This window comes from Saccopteryx bilineata, chromosome 2 (genome assembly GCF_036850765.1).
Source record: "Saccopteryx bilineata isolate mSacBil1 chromosome 2, mSacBil1_pri_phased_curated, whole genome shotgun sequence".
NCBI lineage: Eukaryota > Metazoa > Chordata > Mammalia > Chiroptera > Emballonuridae > Saccopteryx > Saccopteryx bilineata.
The window spans coordinates 272,780,410-272,799,673 of record NC_089491.1 but is presented as its reverse complement, the minus strand read 5'-3'; the positions used below and the strand labels follow the sequence as shown (position 1 = coordinate 272,799,673).

The window sequence follows — 19,264 nt, the reverse complement described above, 5'->3', positions numbered from 1 at the left end:
GGAGGGACGGTTGCCCGCAGTTTACGGAAAAGGAAGCCGGCTCAGAGAGGTTTACTAACTTGCTCGAGCTTGCCCAGGGCGCTGGGGCCCAGCCAAGATTTGCACCCACTCCTGGTGGATTGCAGGTGCCGCTCTAACTCCTGAGCAGCTGCCACGCTAGTGGGAAGATTCCTCCTGGTGTCTCCCCAGGTGCAGGGAACTTGTCTTCTACCTCTGCCATCGTGTCTGCTCCCTCCGGGTGTCTCCGGCGCTTAGAACAGGGCACCTCAGCAATGCTTAGTGAGGACTGGGTGTGTGAAGGCTGGGGCTGCAGATGTCATGTTTGCTTGCTCACAGGTACCAAAGAAAGGAGAAGCGTCGTCTGGGGCCTGGTCTCCCTCCCTCGGCCCTCCTATCCCCTCTTCTAGAAGGATGCCCGTCTCTTTTCCACAAGCCTTGGGCAGTAGGTGCTCGTGGTGGTCTCCCATGAGGAGGTTTTGGCAATGCCATGTTGGCCCCTCAAACGGAACTGGTCCTTCTCCCAGAATGACCCTCTGAAGAAGGCATTTCAGGCCAATCTGGGGTCTCAGATCCTGGCCTTCATCCTCCTGGGAAACTTTCCAAACACGGTTTGCCCTGGGTGCTCTGCGGAGGCCATGCAGCAGGAATGCAAGCGGCTGCTCTCTCTTCTCCCTGGGGTTCTGTTTTCCCTTGGCCAGAAGGTTCACGGCCCAGGACGGAACTTTCTCTCTGGGCAGCTGAGGGGGCCGTCCTTCCCCAGCCCACCTCCAGGCCTGCTAAGGGGTTGACTGACTCATGGGCTGGGCCACGCAGCAGGGCGTGAGTTCTCTCCCATTGCTGCCCTTTTGGGAAGGAGGCAGGACCTGCAGCCTGCTGGCCTCACCGGCCACAGAGGAGTCTGGCCCCAGGGAGAGCCCACTGGGCGCCAGTGTCCTGGGTGAGGCTGTTGAAGGAGGGGCCAGCTCAACGGGTGCTGCCCGTTGTCCCTACAACCCCTTGAAAAGCCACCTGAAAGGGCAGGGGATAGGGACAGGTGTGTCAAGGTAGAAATAGATGACCATTCCAGTTTTCAATAGGAGACAGCTTTCTATCTGTACGAGGGAGGTCAGTTGGTCGGGAGGCAGGGCTTCCCCGTGGGTCTGGAAGGTGGTCAAGGCCAGGTTAGCCCTTCTGGTCCCGCAGAAGGGCCTTCTAATTGCTTTTCTTGGTGCTCTGTTGGCTCCTGACTTGCGTGTTTTTTTTCATAAGAGAGAGAAAAAGCAAACATTTTCTGCAATTAGAATTTTTTCCCTCTTGGGCAATCAAAACGGGAAGAAGCACTGAAGTCCTTTGAAAGCCACGCACGTGTGAGGCTCACCGAGGCCGGGGAGCGTCCCGACGGCGGGGAAGGCCAGACACGAAGGCAGTTCAGGCCATGGTAGAAGGTGACAACCATGTCACATTTATTTTGGGTTTCCTCCTTGCAGCATATTTCAGTGAGTCGAACAAGTGCTGTGCATCTGACAGGCCAAACGTTTATTGTGGTTGAGCCATCTGGGAGGTAGGAGGCCTGCAGCCTTCCCCACGACAGGCAGGGAGGGAGGCAGGGAGGCAGGCGGTCGGTCCCCTAACGAATTTAGAGGAAACTTACTTGATATGTGTTTTAAGAACCCAGCGCTAAGACAGCATGAATAACAAAAGCCTCAAGAATTCTGAAGCCACTCTCACTTGTCTAGCCATCAGCTGGACGGGTATCACCCGAGACCCTCATTTCTCCCTCCTCCTGGAGTGACATTTGCCAGCACAGTGAAGCATGTTTCTGAACAGGCTGATTCTGTGGGTCTCAGAGGGCTGTGTGTGTGAGTGTGACACCCCCCCCCCCCCCCCCCCCCCCGCTCAAAAAGGAGCTCATTAACTTCTACATGGTGCCATTCAGCCCGTGCGTGCGTTATGGCCAGGAGTCAGCGGGTCGCAGTTAGCAGATGCGGGCATTAGTATGCGGAGAAGGACCCGAGGGCCGGCCAGGCTGGTGGAGAACACCCGCTCTGATTTCGGTTCCTGGCCTTGGGTGACTCACCGCAGCCTCGGCCCGGCCGGCCACGTCATGAGTTCACTGTAATGACTCCTCACCAGCACAGTCTGTCCTGCTCTCCCAAGGAACCAAGGCTGAGAACCCCGATTACAACCCATTTTTCTTTCTTTTTACTTCTGTTATTCCTCCTCCCTCCCCTAAAAGTCCCTGGATCCTGAGTCGTGTTCCGTCTGACTTTCCAGCAGTGGGGGCGGGGGGTGGGGGGTGGAATTCAGAATCTTATAAACAGGCAGACCGGAAGGTCATTGGAAAAAACCAAGTCCGAGGGTGTGTGACCTTTCCACAGAGAGGAAGGGTTGTGGCGTTCCGTGTCCCTGGAACCTTGGGGTCCCAGGGCTGGGTGCAGAGCGGGCTGGGGCTCCAGGCTCCTGGCTCCGATGGCTCCGGGACGCGGGAGTGAACAGGAGGCTGGCTGGCTGGTAACAATCGGGTGTCCTGCTGACCCGGCAGCTGCAGGACTGGTGTCCGGAGGGTTTATTTAAGCTAATCACACCACCCAACCAGCTGACCTTGATCATGGACTTTTTCAGCCGTTCAAGGAGAAGGCAGCTCTTTCCACATCGAACCACAGAGGTCCTGGTGTGGCCCAGCTGCTCCGTAACCTGAGGGGCCATGGCTTGTTGGTCTTTGAGTCACCGGTGCCCAGCACAGTTGCCTGGCAACTACTTGGGGAGAGGCAGTGGAAGCCGGTCCAGAGGCAGAGGGGGTCTTTCCTGTTACCCCAGCTTTTGTATGAGACCCTAGTGCACACAATGCTCCCGCTTGCTGGGCTCCCTTCGCCTCTCCTCTGGGTCCCTCACACAAGTGGAATCATGCAGTAGGTGTCCTTTTGTGGCTAGTTTATTTCATTTAGCCTCATGTCCTCCAAGTTCCTCTACTTTGGACGCATATATCTGCGTTTCCCAATTGTTTAAGGCCGAATAACTTATTCCATTGTATGCACATACCACATTTTGGTTATTCATCTGTCCATGAACATTTGGGTTTTATCCAGGCCAGCGAGGGGTTAACATTGGTGTGTCTAGGGATTGGGGACAATGAAAGACAACTGGGTTGACTGGGCCTAGGGGTCCAGAGGCATGAGTTGTCCCATCTGGAGGTGATAGGCCTTTGACCGCAGCCCCTTTCTGTGCTTTGGTGTCTGTGTCCACCAAGCAGGGGTAGCGGCGCCCCCTCTGCGGGGGAGCTGTGTGAACACAGCCAGCCAGAGGCTGGATGGAGGGTGGTCGTGTGAACTGTCTATTGCCCTGCCCACGTGAGCCGTGGTCTCTTGGTTAGGGACAGCTAGGTCCTCATCACTTAGAGGTGTGAGCATTGGTGGTACCCGGCCTTCCATTGGCCTGGGGCTCCCCGTGTGTGAGAGCATTCCCGGATCCTTCACAGACGTTCCAGAGCCAGCTCCAGAGCCAGCTCCAGAAGGTGGCAGGTGTATGTCCTGCCTCTCGGTGTCCTTAAGAGCACTCCCTGATTCCCACCCAGCCCATAGCAGTCAGGGAGATGGGGTGGGGGGGCGGAACACAGGGCCTCCTGAAGCGTCACCTCTGGGTCTGTCCCTTGGTGTTCCAGGAGATCAAAGCCAGGGGGGTGACACAGGCAGCCTCCTGGGGTGGCTGAGTCAGAGCAGGAAGTCAGTCTGGAATTCACTAAAGTCACACTTGCCTTCATTAGGCTAATTACCTTTCTCTGTGAAGCAGCTGGAAGAGCTGACTTAGGAATTGCGTTCTGGGGCCAGGCTCCCGGGGTTGCAGAGATGCCGAGGACGCTGCCTGCGACATCTCCTCTCCGCCCTGTGAAGGGGCTTAATTATTAACTCAGGCCTGGCTGACGGATGTCGGGGTGGCATGCATCGTGCTTGATCTGCGCGTTTTAAGACCATTTACAAAATGAGCCGTGGCAGAATTCATAAATCATGTCGGGAACGGAAGCTGCGATCCCGGCCGTCGATGACTCCGAAGGTGAGCCCAGCTGAGGGCAGGTTTGTGGCCAGTCAGGTAGGCCAAGCACAAGGCGGGTTAGTGTGTGTGAAGTGCTGGCTAGCAACGGGGGGGGGGGGGGGGGGGGGAGGGGGCGTTTTCAGCTACAGACGTGACTTTTGTCGGCATGGCTGTCCCCAGCTGGTTTTCAGGCTGGCCCAGCCACAAGCGGGCAGCCGGATAATTGGCTCTCAGGGACCTTACTCGGAGCCCGGTCCTCACCCTTTCTCTGCATTAGCCCCATTTTATAGATAAAAAAACTGAGGCCCGCAGGGGGAAGTGACTTCCTCACGGGCACCTGGCCAGTGGACCCCAGTCCAGACAGTCTGGCTCTGGGGTGCGAGGCTCACCCGCCCTTTTAGGTAGTTTACCCCACAGTGGACCCGTTTTTGGAGTGAAGTAGGTTTTTGAGAGCCCAGCTGGGAATCGGAACATTCTATAAAAGTTTTTAAAGTGCGGACGCTTGTCCTCAGGCACACCTGGAGGAGGAACACTTTCTACCTTCAAGGCTGAAGAGGAGCCTCCCGAGGCCTCCTGAGAGCCTTTGTGTGTGCTGCAATGTCCGGCCCCAGAGACCAGGGTGCCCGAGCTGGCTGGCGCTCACCCACAGAGAGCCCATGGGTCCAGGCCCCCGTGGGCGGCAGTCTGCGCAAACCCTCTGGGGGTGCACAAATGGTGGTCTATGTGATGTTGCTGGTGTCCTGGGCTGTTGTCACCTTCCTCCTGGCATGGGGGCCTTTCTTTGCCGTTTGGGCCACCGAAGTTTTGCGGACGCCCCCCTCCCCCGCAGCTGGAACTGAACAGAGGTGGGTTTTGGGAGGTAGAGGTTTTTTATTTTTAGCTGCACAGCCTCTGTGCTTCTGTCACTATGGAGATGCCAGGCTGGGGCCACCAGGCTCCATGCTTTTCCTGCCGGTAGGGGAAGAGGGTCCTGTTTCTTTCCTAGAAGTGGTTCTCTAGGCAGCCTGGGCTTCCTGGTGGGGAAGTCGGGACCTCAGGGGTGTGTGTGTGTGTGTGTGTGTGTGTGCGCGCGTGTGCGCAAGAGAGAGACACACAGACACAGAGAGACAGTGACACTGAGAAAGAGGTGCTTATTTATTTTGTGTGTGTGACAGAGACAAGAGAGAGAGACAGACAGAGGGACAGACAGATAGGGACAGACAGACAGGAAGGGAGAGAGAGATAAGAAGCATCAATTCTTCATTGTAGCTTCTTCGTTGTTAATTGATTGCTTTCTCATATGTGCCTTGATGGGGGGGGGGCTACAGCAGAGCGAGTGACCCTTTGCTCAAGCCAGCAACCTTTGGGCTCAAGCCAGCGACCCTAGGGTCATGTCTATGATCCCACACTCAAGCCAGCGACCTCGTGCTCAAGTCAGTGAACCTGCACTCAAGCCAGATGAGCCCTTGCTGAAGCCGGCGACCTTTGGATTTTGAACCTGGGTTCTTTGTGTCCCAGTCTGACGTTCTATCCACTGCGCCACCACCTGGTCAGGCCAGAAGTGCTGATTTAAGCTGTGCTGTGTGACCTTGGGCAGGTTGCTTCACCTCCCTGGGCCTTAACTTCATTTCCTCACCTGATAGGTTGGTATGATAACCCCCCTGCCCTCCCTGCTTCTCATCCTGGATCTGTTGATTTGGGCAGTCTTGGAGTTTACAGTGAGGTTCGAGAGCTGTGTGTGCCTGGATGCTATTCTGATCCATGGTTGCCCTCGGTAGGTTGTCTAGAAATTTTCCATTTGTCTTGCTGTGCTTTCCTGTATTTTAGCTTCTGCATTCAAAGGCAGAGAAGGAGGAGGTTGGAAGGAAGAGTATTCGAGTCCTCTCCATTCAGAGGAGGTTGAGACTGTCCTTTCTTCCTACCAACATGTGTCCTCCCGCCGTAGAGTTTAGGAAAACACTCTTCTATTTCTCTCATGGATTCCCTGCCCTGCTTCCAGCAGGAACTGACCCTTGGCACATTACCTCCATCCCTACAGTGGATATCACTACAGCTCAGAATGGTTAAAGTGTTTGTCCAGAGAGGCATAGCCGTCAGCCCCAGAGCCAGAGCTCAACTGACCTGTCTTGGCTCTACCTCCAGCAACCTTTCCGCGGCTCTGTGCGGAATGTGAGCATAAAGAGACAAGACTCCAGGGTCTGGCCATCACCTGTGGCACTCGTCTCCTCCCTCCCTCTAAAAACCTCAGTCTTGGCTATTACCCCTAAAACGGGAGATGACTGGTGTTGGCAAGGGTGTGAGGAGAAATGGCTACCCTTGTGCATGGATGGTGGGAATGCAAATTGGTTAAAGACAGAGTTACAGCCTGATGGGTGGATTCACAGAGTGTGGTCTGTCCACATCATAGAATATTTTTCAGTCATAAAAAAGGAAGGCAAGTCTGATCAGGCAGTGGTACAGTGGATGTAGCGTTGGTCTGGGACTCAGAGCACCCAGGTTCGAAACCCCAAGGTCGCCAGCTTGAGCGTGGGATCATAGACATGACCTCATGGTTGCTAGCTTGAGCCCAAAGGTCGCTGGCTTGAGCCCAAGGTCACTGGCTTAAGCAAGGGGTTACTCGCTCTGTAGTAGCCCCCCCCCCCCCGGTCAGGGCACATATGAGAAAGCAATCAATGAACAACCAAGGTGCTGCCACAAAGAATTGATGCTTCTCATCTCTCTCCCTTCCTGCCTGTCTGTCCCTTTCTCTATCTTTCTCTCTCTCACACAAAAAATAAAGAAAGGAAGGCGAGTCTGACACAGGTGACAACAGGGATGGACTTCGAGGGCATGCTGAGTGAACGAAACCAGACAGAAAAAGACAATGCTGTGGGATTCCATTTACACGGGGACCTGAAACAGGCAGATCTGTAGAGATGGGAACAGAATGGCTGTTACCAGGGCCTGGACGTTGGGGGTGGGACACAGAGCTTCTCTTTGGGGTGATGAAAATGTTCTGGAACTAGAGGCACAGCCTTGTGAATATATTTTATGCTATTGAATTGTTCACTTAAATATGATTAGAATGGTAAAAAAAAAAGAAAAGAAAAGAAAAGAAATTTCAGGCATGTCTTAGAACCTCAGTGAGTCCTGTCCCCGGCTTTGGGAGTGGTGCCTGCACCTGCGGGCCTGGCTGAGGCCCCTAGCGTGCGCCGTGGCCCTCTTGTTCTTTGGGGAGGGCGTTCCTGACAGTAACTGGCGGGGTACAGCGGCTGCGTGTGAGCGACATCTGTCTCTATGGAGCACTGTGCACCTGACATCAGGCACGTCCTTTTATGGTGCTTGCTTGCTCTCAGTGAGTGGAAAGATAAATACCTTTTCAAAGAGCAGATGCCAACTGCCCGGGGTCCCTGGAGTTCACAGCTGCGAGGCGCGTGGGAGACAGCTCTGCCCCGGGCAGGTGCTTGCACAGGGGTTTGCAAGCGGATGAACCACGTGGTGGGGGCCAAGGCCCACGCACACAACCTGGGGCTCGGAGCATGGCTGTTGCCACAGGCTTGCCCTGAGGACTAAGTAGGTCACGAACCCTCTTGGAGCTCCTGTTTGCTTACCTGGGCCTGAGGTTTAAAGGGGAAAGTGCCCCGCACATGAGTATTGAGATCATCCTTCTTCTGGCCTTTGGGAGGAGCTGGGACCCAAGGTTCCTTCCAGGGAGAGGTCTCAAGCTTCCCCAGTGTCCTGGAAGAGGGAGAAGGTATGGCTGGCTGGGGGTGGGGAGCAATGTGATTAGAGGGATTCGGGACCGCACCAGACCCCCTTTTGCCTCCCAGAACTCCCTGCTTGTGCCTTGGTTTCCCCAGGCCGTGCGTTATTTCCTCACCGGTCAGGCTGCCGGAAGTCCACATTCAGGGTGTGGGCAGGGTTGGCTCCTCCTGGTGGCTCCTGGGGAGAACCTGTCCTTCCCCAGGTTTGGTGGCCGACAGTATTGGCACCCAGCACAGGGCTTAGGACACGGGGTGTGGACCAGCCTCAAAAACATAAACCAAGGATGAAATATTAGGAGATCGACTAAAAGAAAAGAAAAAAAAAGGTTAGATTCTTTCAACAGATGCCAGAAAAGCATTGGATAAAAGTTTAGTGTTCATTACTCTTCAAAATAGAGAGATAGAAGGCTAGGCTCGGGTTTCAGTGTGATGGAGAACATCTCCAGTGGGCAGTGACTTCATCCGATTGTGAGAGCGGCGTTTTCCAATGTGCTGTGTTCGGGGACCTCCGGGCGCCACTGGGGGTTGGTTGTGAGGGGATCACAGGGCCAAACGGCATCCGGAGGATGCGACTCTAAGAAGTACCATAATGCTGGCCGCAAGGCAAGCACACCCTCTATGGTCGCCATGAATCATCACTTTCTAACGAAAGCCGAAAGCATGGGCCAGGCCGGTGTGAGAGGGGGGTGCACGGTGAATGTTTCCAGATGGAATCGGTGTCCGTCTTAGGTTTTTCAAAGTGGATCCACTGAAAAGCAATCAGAAGTACAGAGCTGCTATGATGGTCCCCAGGCTGCCAAATAAACATGCTAGGCTTTCCTTTGTCAGGGTGGCCAACTGGCCGTCGTGTTGGGAACAGGCACCTCTGGCACCCTCGTGCTCACGTGTCCACGAACCGGTGGCCTTGTTTTCTGGTGAGAAGTCAGCATCCTGCCCAGCAGTCTCAGGCAGTCGCCAGCCTCTTCTCCGCCTCCCCGGAGCCTGGAATCCCAAGAAATGTAGGGACAATGATCTGCGGGCCACGCCAGATCTCTCCCGGGGTCAGGTCAGAGCTATTTCTGGGGGCTAAGCTCCCCCGTTTAGTGTTCCATTTATGTTGGTGTGACCTGGCGTCAGGAGACCTGTGCCCGGACTCTGGTGGGACCACGTCTGGCCGGTGGGCAGGGGGCAGTCCAGCATGAGTTCCATCATCTCTGTGTTGAGTGGGAACAGAACACTGGCAAGAGTAGTCTGATTGTTGGAGGAGGCAAACCGTGAACTCTTGCTGGGGACCAGGGCGCTGGACACAGCTACCTCACCGTCACTGTCTGAGGGTTCCTTGTTAGCCAGCTTCGTCAGAGGGGGCTGGGGAGTTCCTCACCATGTCCCAGTAAGTATCTTGATCTTTCTCAAAGGCAATTCTTATCTCTCTGTCAATTAACAGTGAGCGCTAGTATCACTCCTCTGTTTGGGGATCACCGAGTCATTCAGCTGGCGGGATGTCACCTGCTGGGCTGTCCTCGGAGGCCTTGGACTGGGCATCTGGGGTGCGTCTCCCGGGCGTCCCATACGCTGAACCCACAGGCTCCCCATGATTTTGTTTCTGGCAGCCTTCCCTCTTTCTTTTTTTTTTTCCTTATCTCTCAACGTGGTTTAGCTGTTACTTATTTATTGCCTTATTTTAACCATAGCTGTTTGTATGACTGCCCGAGGGAGCCCGTATAATTTTCCAAGGATGGAAGTCCTGGGGCTTTGTGACAGTTACTGTCCTGGCCAGCCCACTTTGACATGGTCAAGGTTGCTGCCAGTCTGCCATCTAGGTTTGGAGGTTAATAGAGCAAAGCTTGGGCCTTGAAGGCTAGTGTTCCTTGGCTGGGTGGGCACGGATCCCAAGGGAGCGCTTCAAAGCCGTAACCACTCACTGGAGAGTGATGCCTCCCCTCTTTCTGAGTCTTTGGGAGTAGATAGTTCACGGGGTTAAAAGGTAGACTGTGACGTGGATTTTAAAATATATATATATTTTGACAAGTGAAAACTGGAGGCAGACAACACCAAGCCTAGACTCAACTAGCTCTACAAAGAAAATACCCAAACACACAGACATAATGAGAAGATGAAGAAGTGCAATCCAAATAAAACCACAGGAGAAACCTTCAGGAGATGAACTGAATGATATGGAAATAATCAAACTTCCGGATGCAGAGTTCAAAATAATGATTGTAAGGATGCTTAGGGATCTTAGAACAACAATGGATGGTCACCACGAACACCTAAATAAATAGCAAGTATAAAAAAGGATATCGAAATATTAAAAGAGAATCAGTCGGAGATGACAAATACAATATCAGAAATGAAGACCACAATGGAAGGAATTAAAAACAGGATGGATAGAGCTGAGGATTGAATTAGCGAGTTAGAGGACAACTGGAATGAAGGCATGAAAGCAGAGAAGAAAAAAGAAAAGAGACTCAAAAAGTCTGAGGAAACTCTTAGAGAGCTCTGTGACAACATAAAGAGAAATAACATCCACATTATAGGGGTTCCTGAAGAAGAGAAAGAACAAGGGATAGAGACTTTGTTCAATTACATCATAGCTGAAAACTTCCCTAAATTAATGCAGGAGAAACTCTCACAAGTCCAAGAAGCACAGAGTGCTCCACTAAAGAGAAACTCAAAGAAACCTACACCAAGACACATCATAATTAAAATACCAAAGCTAAGTGATAAAGAGAAAATATTAAAAGCTGTGAGAGAAAAAAAGGCTATCACTTACAGAGGAGCCCCCATAAGGATGACATCAGACTTCTCAACAGAAACACTTGAGGCCAGAAGGGAATGGCAAGACATATTCAAAGTAATGCAGAACAAGAACCTACAACCAAGACTACTTTATCCAGCAAGGCTATCATTTAAAATTGAAGGAGAAATAAAAAGTTTCCCAGACAAAAAAAAAACCTCAACCTCAAGGAATTCATTACAACCAAACCAATGCTGCAGGAAATGTTAAGGGGCATGGTGTAAACAGATCAAAGTGGGAAAAGAATATAGCAAAAGAGAAATACAGCTTTAAAGAATAAAATGGCAATAAACAACTACATATCAATAATAACCTTAAATGTAAATGGATTTAATGATCCAATCAAAAGACATAGGGTAGCTACATGGATAAGAAAACAGGACCTGTATATATGCTGTCTACAAGAGACACACCTTAAAACAAAAGATGCACATAGGTTGAAGGTAAAAGGATGGAAAAAAACATTTCATGCAAATAGAAATGAAAAAAAAGCAGGGGTAGCAATACTTATATCAGACAAAATGGACTTTAAAACAAAGAATATAGTAAGAGATAAAGAAGGCCACTACATAATGATAAAGGGAGCAATCCAACAGGAAGATATAACTATTATAAATATCTACACACCTAATATAGGAGCACCTAAATATATAAAGCAGACTTTGATGGATGTGGAGAGTGAGATAAACAGCAACACTGTAATAGTAGGGGATTTTAATACCCCACTAACATCACTAGATAGATCCTCAATAAAGAAAATTAACAAAGAAACAGCAGACTTAAAGGACACACTAGATCAACTTGATTTAATAGATATCTTCAGAACCTTTCACCCTAAAGCAGCAGAATATACATTCTTTTCAAGTGCTCATGGTACATTCTCTAGGATAGACCACATGTTAGGGCACAAAAGTGGTCTCAACAAATTTAAGAAGAATTGAAATCATATCAAGCACTTTCTCTGATCACAATGGCATGAAACTAGAAATCTACCACAACAGAAAAGCTCAAAAATTCTCAAACACATGGAAGCTAAATAGCAGGTTGTTAAATAATGAATGGATTAAGAATGAGATCAAAGAAGAAATAAAAAAATTCCTAGAAATGAATGATAGTGAGCATACAATAACTCAAAATTTATGGGACACAGCAAAAGCAGTACTGAGAGGGAAGTTCATAGCACTACAGGCACACTTTAAGAAGCTAGAAAAAACTCAAATAAACAACTTAACCCTGCATCTAAAAGAACTAGAAAAAGAACAGCAAGTAAAGCCCAAATGTAGTAGAAGGAAGGAAATAATAAAGATCAGAGCAGAAATAAATGACATAGAGACTAAAGAAACAATACAGAGGATCAATGAAACTAGGAGCTGGTTCTTTGAAAAGGTAAACAAAATTGATGAACCTTTTACTAGACTCACCAAGAAAAAGAGAGAGAGGACTCAAATAAATAAAATTAGAAATGAGAGTGGAGAAATAACAACTGACATAACAGAAATACAAACGATTGTAAGAAAATACTATGAAGAACTGTATGCCAAAAAACTAGACAACCTAGATGAAATGGACAAATTCCTTGAAGCATACAATCTTCCAAAAATCAATCTGGAAGAATCAGAAAACCTAAACAGACCGATTACACCAAATGAGATCAAAACAGTAATCAAAAAACTCCCAACAAAGAAAAGTCCTGGGCCAGGTGGCTTTACAAGTGAATTCTACCAAATATTCAAAGAAGAACTAACTCCTATCCTTCTCAAGCTATTTCAAAAAATTCAAGAGGAAGGAAGACTTCCAAGCTTCTTTTATAAGGCGAGCATAATTCTGATTCCAAAACCAGGCAAAGACAACACAAAGAAAGAAAACTATAGGCCAATATCCCTGATGAATATAGATGCTAAAATCCTCAACAAAATATTAGCAAACCGGATTCAATAATATATGGAAAAAATCATACACCATGATCAAGTGGGATTTATTCTGGGGAGGCAAGGCTGGTACAATATTTTCAAATCAATCAATGTGATTCATCACATAAACAAAAGGAAGGAGAAAAACCACATGATAATTTCAATAGATGCAGAAAAAGCATTTGATAAAATCCAGCACCCATTCATGATCAAAACTCTCAACAAAGTGGGAATACAGGGAACATACCTCAACATGATAAAAGCCATCTATGACAAACCCACAGCCAACATCATACTCAATGGGCAAAAATTAAAAGCAATCCCCTTAAGATCAGGAACAAGGCAGGGGTGCCCCCTTTCACCACTCTTATTCAACATAGTCCTGGAAGTCCTAGCCACAGCAATCAGACAAGAAAAAGAAATAAAAGGCATTCAAGTTGGAAAAGAAGAAGTAAAGCTATCATTATTTGCAGATGATATGATATTGTATATAGAAAATCCTAAAGTCTCAGTCAAAAAACTACTGGAGGGAAGACAAGATGGCGCTGGAGTAGGCGGACATACCAACATCCACCTCCCAGAACCAAAGTAGATTACAAACTAATTTTTTTTCTTTTTTTTTTAAAGATTTTATTTATTCATTATAGAGAGGGGAAGGGGGGAGGAGCAGAAAGCATCAACTCCCATATGTGCCTTGACCAGGCAAGCCCAGGGTTTTGAACTGGCAACCTCAGCATTTCCAGGTTGACGCTTTATCCACTGCGCCACCACAGGTTAGGCAATTACAAACTAATTTTAAGAACTATCATCTGAAAAAACCAACTTTGGACTAAACTAAGAGGACTCTTCAACCAAGGAACACTGAAGAAGCCACACCGAGACTGCTTAGTGTATCCCAAAGTTCTCTTTACAAAGCCACAGTCGCAGAGCTCCAGGGTAAAGCAACCTGGTCTCATCTCTCCAGGCAGAGGAGAACAGAAGCTCCATCTCCACACATGCTGCAGATGGCTTTTCTAGTCTACCTGAATCATTACCAGCTAGAAGCAGCGGTCATTGGGACTTGAATGTGAGCTGCAAAGTATAGAATTGTGACAACAATTCCAGTGCCATGCAGACTTTTCCTGGATGTGGACTTTTCCTGGACTCCTGCTTCTTGTGACAGCTCGTAACAGACTGAACTGGGGTTGGGTTGCATCTTTCAGGGATTTGGCATGGTGTTGGGGCCAACTTGGACTTGGTGAACATGTTAAGGACACTACTCTTTTTATGGATTCTTGCTGTATTGGCCAAGAGTTTGCTTAAAGGCTTTAATCACTGTAAAAAAAAATAGAAAACTGGATAAAGAAGATGTGGCACATATACACCAGGGTATACTATTCAGCCATAAGAAATGATGACATCGGATCACTTACAACAAAATGGTGGGATCTTGATAACATTATACGGAGTGAAATAAGTAAACCAGAAAAAAACAAGAACTGCAGGATTCCATACATTGGTGGGACATAAAAGTGAGACTAAGAGACATGGACAAGAGTGTGGTGGTTACGGGGGGGGGCGGGGGGAGGGAAGGAAGGAGAGTGGGAGGGGGCGGGGGTGGGAGAGGGGCACAAAGAAAACTAGATAGAAGGTGACCGAGGACAATCTGACTTTGGGTGATGGATATGCAACAGAATTGAATGACAAGATAACCTGGACATGTTTTCTTTGAATATATGTACCCTGATTTATTGATGTCACCCCATAAAAATAAAAATTTATTTATTAAAAAAAAAACTACTGGACTGATAAATGAATTCAGCAAGGTGGCAGGATATAAAATTAATACTCAGAAATCAGAGGCATTTTTATACACCAACAATAAACAGTCAGAAAAAGAAATTAAGGAAACAATCCCCTTCACTATTACAACCAAAAAAATAAAGTACCTAGGAGTACATTTAACCAAGGAGACTAAAGACTTATACTCGGAAAATTATAAAACATTGATAAAAGAAATCCAGGAAGATACAAACAAGTGGAAGCATATACCGTGCTCATGGTTAGGAAGAATAAACATCATTAAAATGTCTATATTACCCAAAGCAATTTATAAATTCAATGCAATACCAATTAAAATACCAATGACATACTTTAAAGATATAGATCACATATTCCAAAAATTTATATGGAACCAAAAGAGAACACGAATAGCCTCAGCAATCTTAAAAAAGAAGAATAAAGGGGGAGATATTACACTTCCTAATATCAAGCTATACTACAAGGCCATTGTACTCAAAACAGCCTGATACTGGCATAAGAACAGGCACATAGATCAATGGAACAGAACGGAGAACCCAGAAATAAACCCACAGATCTATGGATAACTGGTATTTGACAAAGGAGGGAAGAGCATACAATGGAGTAAAGACAGCCTCTTCAACAAATGGTGTTGGGAAAATTGGACAGCAACATGCAAAAAAATGAAACTAGACCACCAACTTACACCATTCACAAAAATAAACTCAACATGGATAAAAGACTTAAATGTAAGGCGTGAAACCATAAGCATCTTAGAAGAAAACATAGGCAGTAAGCTCTCCGACATCTCTCGCAGCGATATATTTGCTGATTTATCTTCATGGGCAAGGGAAATAAAAGACAGGATAAACAAATGGGACTTTATCAAACTAAAAAGCTTTTGCACAGCCAAAGACAATAAGAACAGAATAAACAGACAAACTACACAATGGGAGAACATATTTGACAGTATGTCTGATAAGGGGTTAATAACCAAAATTTATAAAGAACTTGTAAATCTCAACACCAGAAAGACAAACAATCCAATCAAAAAATGGGCAAAAGAAATGAATAGACACTTCTCCAAAGAGGACATACAGATGGCCAATAGGCATATGAAAAAATGCTCAACATCACTAATCATTAGAGAAATGCAAATTAAAACCACAATGAGATATCATCTCACACTGGTCAGAATGGCGCTCATCAACAAAACAACACAGAATAAGTGCTGGTGAGGATGTGGAGAAAAGGGAACCCTCCTGCACTGCTGGTGGGAATGCAGACTGGTGCAGCCACTGTGGAAAACAGTATGGAGATTCCTCAAAAAATTGAAAATTGAACTGCCTTTTGACCCAGCCATCCCACTTTTAGGAATATACCCCAAGAATACCATAGAAGGGTTCTAGAAGGAGAAATGCACCCCCATGTTTATAGCAGCATTGTTCACAATAGCGAAGATCTGGAAACAGCCCAAGTGTCCATCAGAGGACGAGTGGATTAAAAAACTTTGGTACATATATACTATGGAATACTACTCAGCCATAAGAGATGATGCCATCGGATCATTTACAATAACATGGATGGACCTTAATAACATTATACGAAGTGAAATAAGTAAATCAGAAAAAACTAAGAACTATATGAACCCATGCATAGATGGGACATAAAAATGAGACTCAGAGACATGGACAAGAGTGTGTGATGGTAACAGGGAGTGGGGTAGAGGGATGGGGAGGGGGCAAGGAAGGAGAGGGAGGGGGAGGGGGAGGGTAGGGGCACAAAGAAAACCAGATAGAAGGTGACAGAAGACAATTTGACTTTGGGTGAGGGGTATGCAGCATAATCAAAAGTCAAAATAATCTGGAGATGTTTTCTCAGAACATATGTACTCTGATTTATCAATGTCACTGCATTAAAATTAATAAAAATAAGATAAAAAAACCCAAACAAACAAAATATATACTTTAAGAGTCGGACCACCTATTCTTTTTTTGGCATTCTGCTATTTCAAAAGAAATATCAAATGTTGGCTCTTTAAAGAAACCTAAAATAGTCGTTACAATAAAAATTTTTAAAAACTCCAATTAAACTTTTACCGTCAACTTAGCCCCCACTGTCGAGGGCAAGCCTCTTCTAATATGACGGAAGCCACTCTTCCTTCCTGAATCTCAATGATCAGTTTCGGCCTCTACGCAACTTCTTCCTTCCCTGACAACCCAGTGATATAAAATTCAAAGCATGGCCCTGGCCGGTTGGCTCAGTGGTAGAGCGTCAGCCTGGTATGCAGGAGTCCCGGGTTCGATTCCCGGCCAGGGCACACAGGAGAAGCGCCCATCTGCTTCTCCACCCCTCCTCCTCTCCTTCCTCTCTGTCTCTCTCTTCCCCTCCCGCAGCCAAAGCTCCATTGGAGCAAAGTTGGCCCCAGTGCTGAGGATGGCTCCATGGCCTCTGCCTCAAGCACTAGGATGGCTCTGGTTGCAGCAGAACAATGACCCGGATGGGCAGAGCATCGCCCCTGGTGGGCATGCCAGGTGGATCCTGGTCAGGCACATGCAGGAGGAATCTGTCTCTCTGCCTCCCCGCTTCTCACTTCAGAAAAAAATAAAATAAAATAATAAAATAAAATTCAAAGCACATTAGTTCTTCTTTAAATGCTTATCTTCACTGTTAACTCACTTCATCATGCCTGAACTCATTCAAGATGGAACAAAGAAGGGTCCGGCCTGTGGTGGTGCAGTATCGACCTGGAATGCTGAGGTCGCCAGTCAAAACTCTGGGCTTGCCTGGTCAAGGTGCATAGGACAAGCAACCAGGGAACAACTAAAAAGTAAAGCAAGTGTGACTTGATACTTCTTGCTCCCCCTCTCCTCTCTGTAAAAATCAATAAATAAAATCTTTGAAAAAAAAATGACGCAACACTCAAAATGTTGTATGTAATATCACACCAGACATTAGTAAGGTTTTAAAGATAAATTAGGTACATCCTTTGAAGTATGGAACTTCCAAGTTCATAGCTGGCCAGAAAGAAATGAAAGAAATAGCAAAGATCTTATATGATCTGGAAAACATTGTTTCAATAAGTAGCACATACTTGGTACCAAAACAGCAAAGGGTCCAAAGGGTAAATGAATAAATACTTCTTTGCAGCTTTGTCTGCATTTTCCTCCCTACAGACAAACACAGTTGCTAGTTTTTGTGTCTGTATATACTTTTAGAAAGTCTCTGCATATATGAATGTGCATTACTTAAAAAAAAAAAACGAACAACAAAACGTTAATAGCTGCCTACCATAATGTGTCCTTGCTTTTTTAACTTAACAATTCATAAATCCTGAAGATGGTCCTCTGTTGGTCCATTTAGATTGCCTGGATCTCTGTAATGGTGGGCTGAGGGTTGGCTGCTGGAAGCCCCAAACTTTATTAAACCAGTTCCCTTTTCAGGGTGTTTTGGATTTTTTTTTTCTCATTTTTCTGAAGCTGGAAACAGGGAGAGAGTCAGACAGACTCCCGCATGCGCCCAACCGGGATCCACCCGGCACGCCCACCAGGGGCTACGCTCTGCCCACCAGGGGGCGATGCTCTGCCCATCCTGGGCGTCGCCATGTTGCGACCAGAGCCACTCTAGCGCCTGAGGCAGAGGCCACAGAGCCATGCCCAGCGCCCGGGCCATCTTTGCTCCAATGGAGCCTTGGCTGTGGGAAGGGAAGAGAGAGACAGAGAGGAAAGCGCGGCGGAGGGGTGGAGAAGCAAATAGGCGCTTCTCCTGTGTGCCCTGGCCGGGAATCGAACCTGGGTCCTCCGCGCTCAGGGTGTTTTGGATTTTAACAACGAGAAATTGGAAGCCAGCAGTGCTGTGGAGAGTATCCTGGCCCATGGGGCCTCCTTCCTTCCTTCCTCCCCTCCCTCCCCTCCCTCCCTCCCTCCCTCCCTCCCTCCCTCCCTCCCTCCCTCCCTCCCTCCCTCCCTCCCTCCCTCCTTTCTTTCTTTCTTTCTTTCTTTCTTTCTTTCTTTCTTTCTTTCTTTCTTCTTTCTTTCTTTCTCAGATATACTCTCCTATCTATGGGATAATTTCCACAAGTAGAGTGGCTGGGTCAAGGGGCATTTTTCTCTGACTTTCGATAGCTGTTGCTAAATTGCTCTCCACATGGGAAGGGCCAATTTACACTCCCACTTACAACCGTGAGTGCAAGGCAGTAGTTTTTAACCTCAAAACCCCAGGCAGGGAAGAGCTTTTAAGTAAAATGAAAATCAGGAGAAAACCATGTGAGAGCCTTCTCTACCGCAAAGGGCAGCGCTGGCAGGGTTCCTGGCGCAGTCTGGTTACAACAGCAGAAGTGGCGGTGGTGGCGGTGGGGTGGGGGGAGGGTATGGGTTCCTCCAGGCGGGTTGTGGGGTGGGGTGGGGGGAGGGTATGGGTTCCTCCAGGCGGGTTGTGGGGTGGGGAGGGGGGGAGGGTATGGGTTCTTCCAGGCGGGTTGTGGCCTTGATGGAAGGTTCTTTTCTAGTGAGGTTGGGGATGGGGGTGGGGGTTGCTGCCTTGCCATTCCCTCCTCTGCCAGCTCATCTGTCACCAAGTCCCCGAGAAGGTCCAGGAGCTTCCGGGTTCCACCAGGACTTATAGAATTGGAAAAAATGATTTTGCTAAGAAAGGTCATTTTTAAGGCATTATCATTCGCAGATGTTCCCGGGGCTGGTGGAGGAACAGATGGGGGGCGCGTGTTTGGTGGGCACAGAGTCTCAGGTTGAGATGAGAAAGGTCTGGAGACGGATCACAGTGACGGTGATGGTGACGGTGACAGCTGCACAACAGTGTGCACGGACCTAATGCTGCTGAACTGTGCACCCACACATGGTCAAGATGATACAATTTGTGTTATGTGTATTTGACCACACACACACACACACAGAGAAAGGCTGACATTCATGTGAGCCAGCCCCTTATGAACAAAAGGACACTTAAGTAATAAGGAGGATCTAATCTAAGGATAAAATGAATAAACGGGGCTTTTTGAGCAGCTTGCCCCATTGTCCATGCAGCTCTCTCTCCACCTTGAACCTGCAAAGGCCTGG

General features: G+C 47.9%; 1 protein-coding gene across 7 annotated transcripts in view; it reads left to right on the top strand.

Annotated features, from left to right (window-relative positions):
- Window positions 1-19,264, top strand: part of PITPNM2 (phosphatidylinositol transfer protein membrane associated 2) — a 139,218-nt gene that overhangs the window by 5,114 nt on the left and 114,840 nt on the right. Inside the window, exon 1 of one of the 7 annotated variants that reach the window (XM_066260703.1) lies at window positions 3,908-4,026. The exons of the other annotated variants lie outside the window; for them this stretch is intronic. The gene's annotated coding sequence lies outside the window, so the exon portion shown is untranslated. Of the gene's footprint in view, window positions 1-3,907; window positions 4,027-19,264 lie in introns of those variants that run through there. 7 annotated transcript variants of the gene reach the window in all.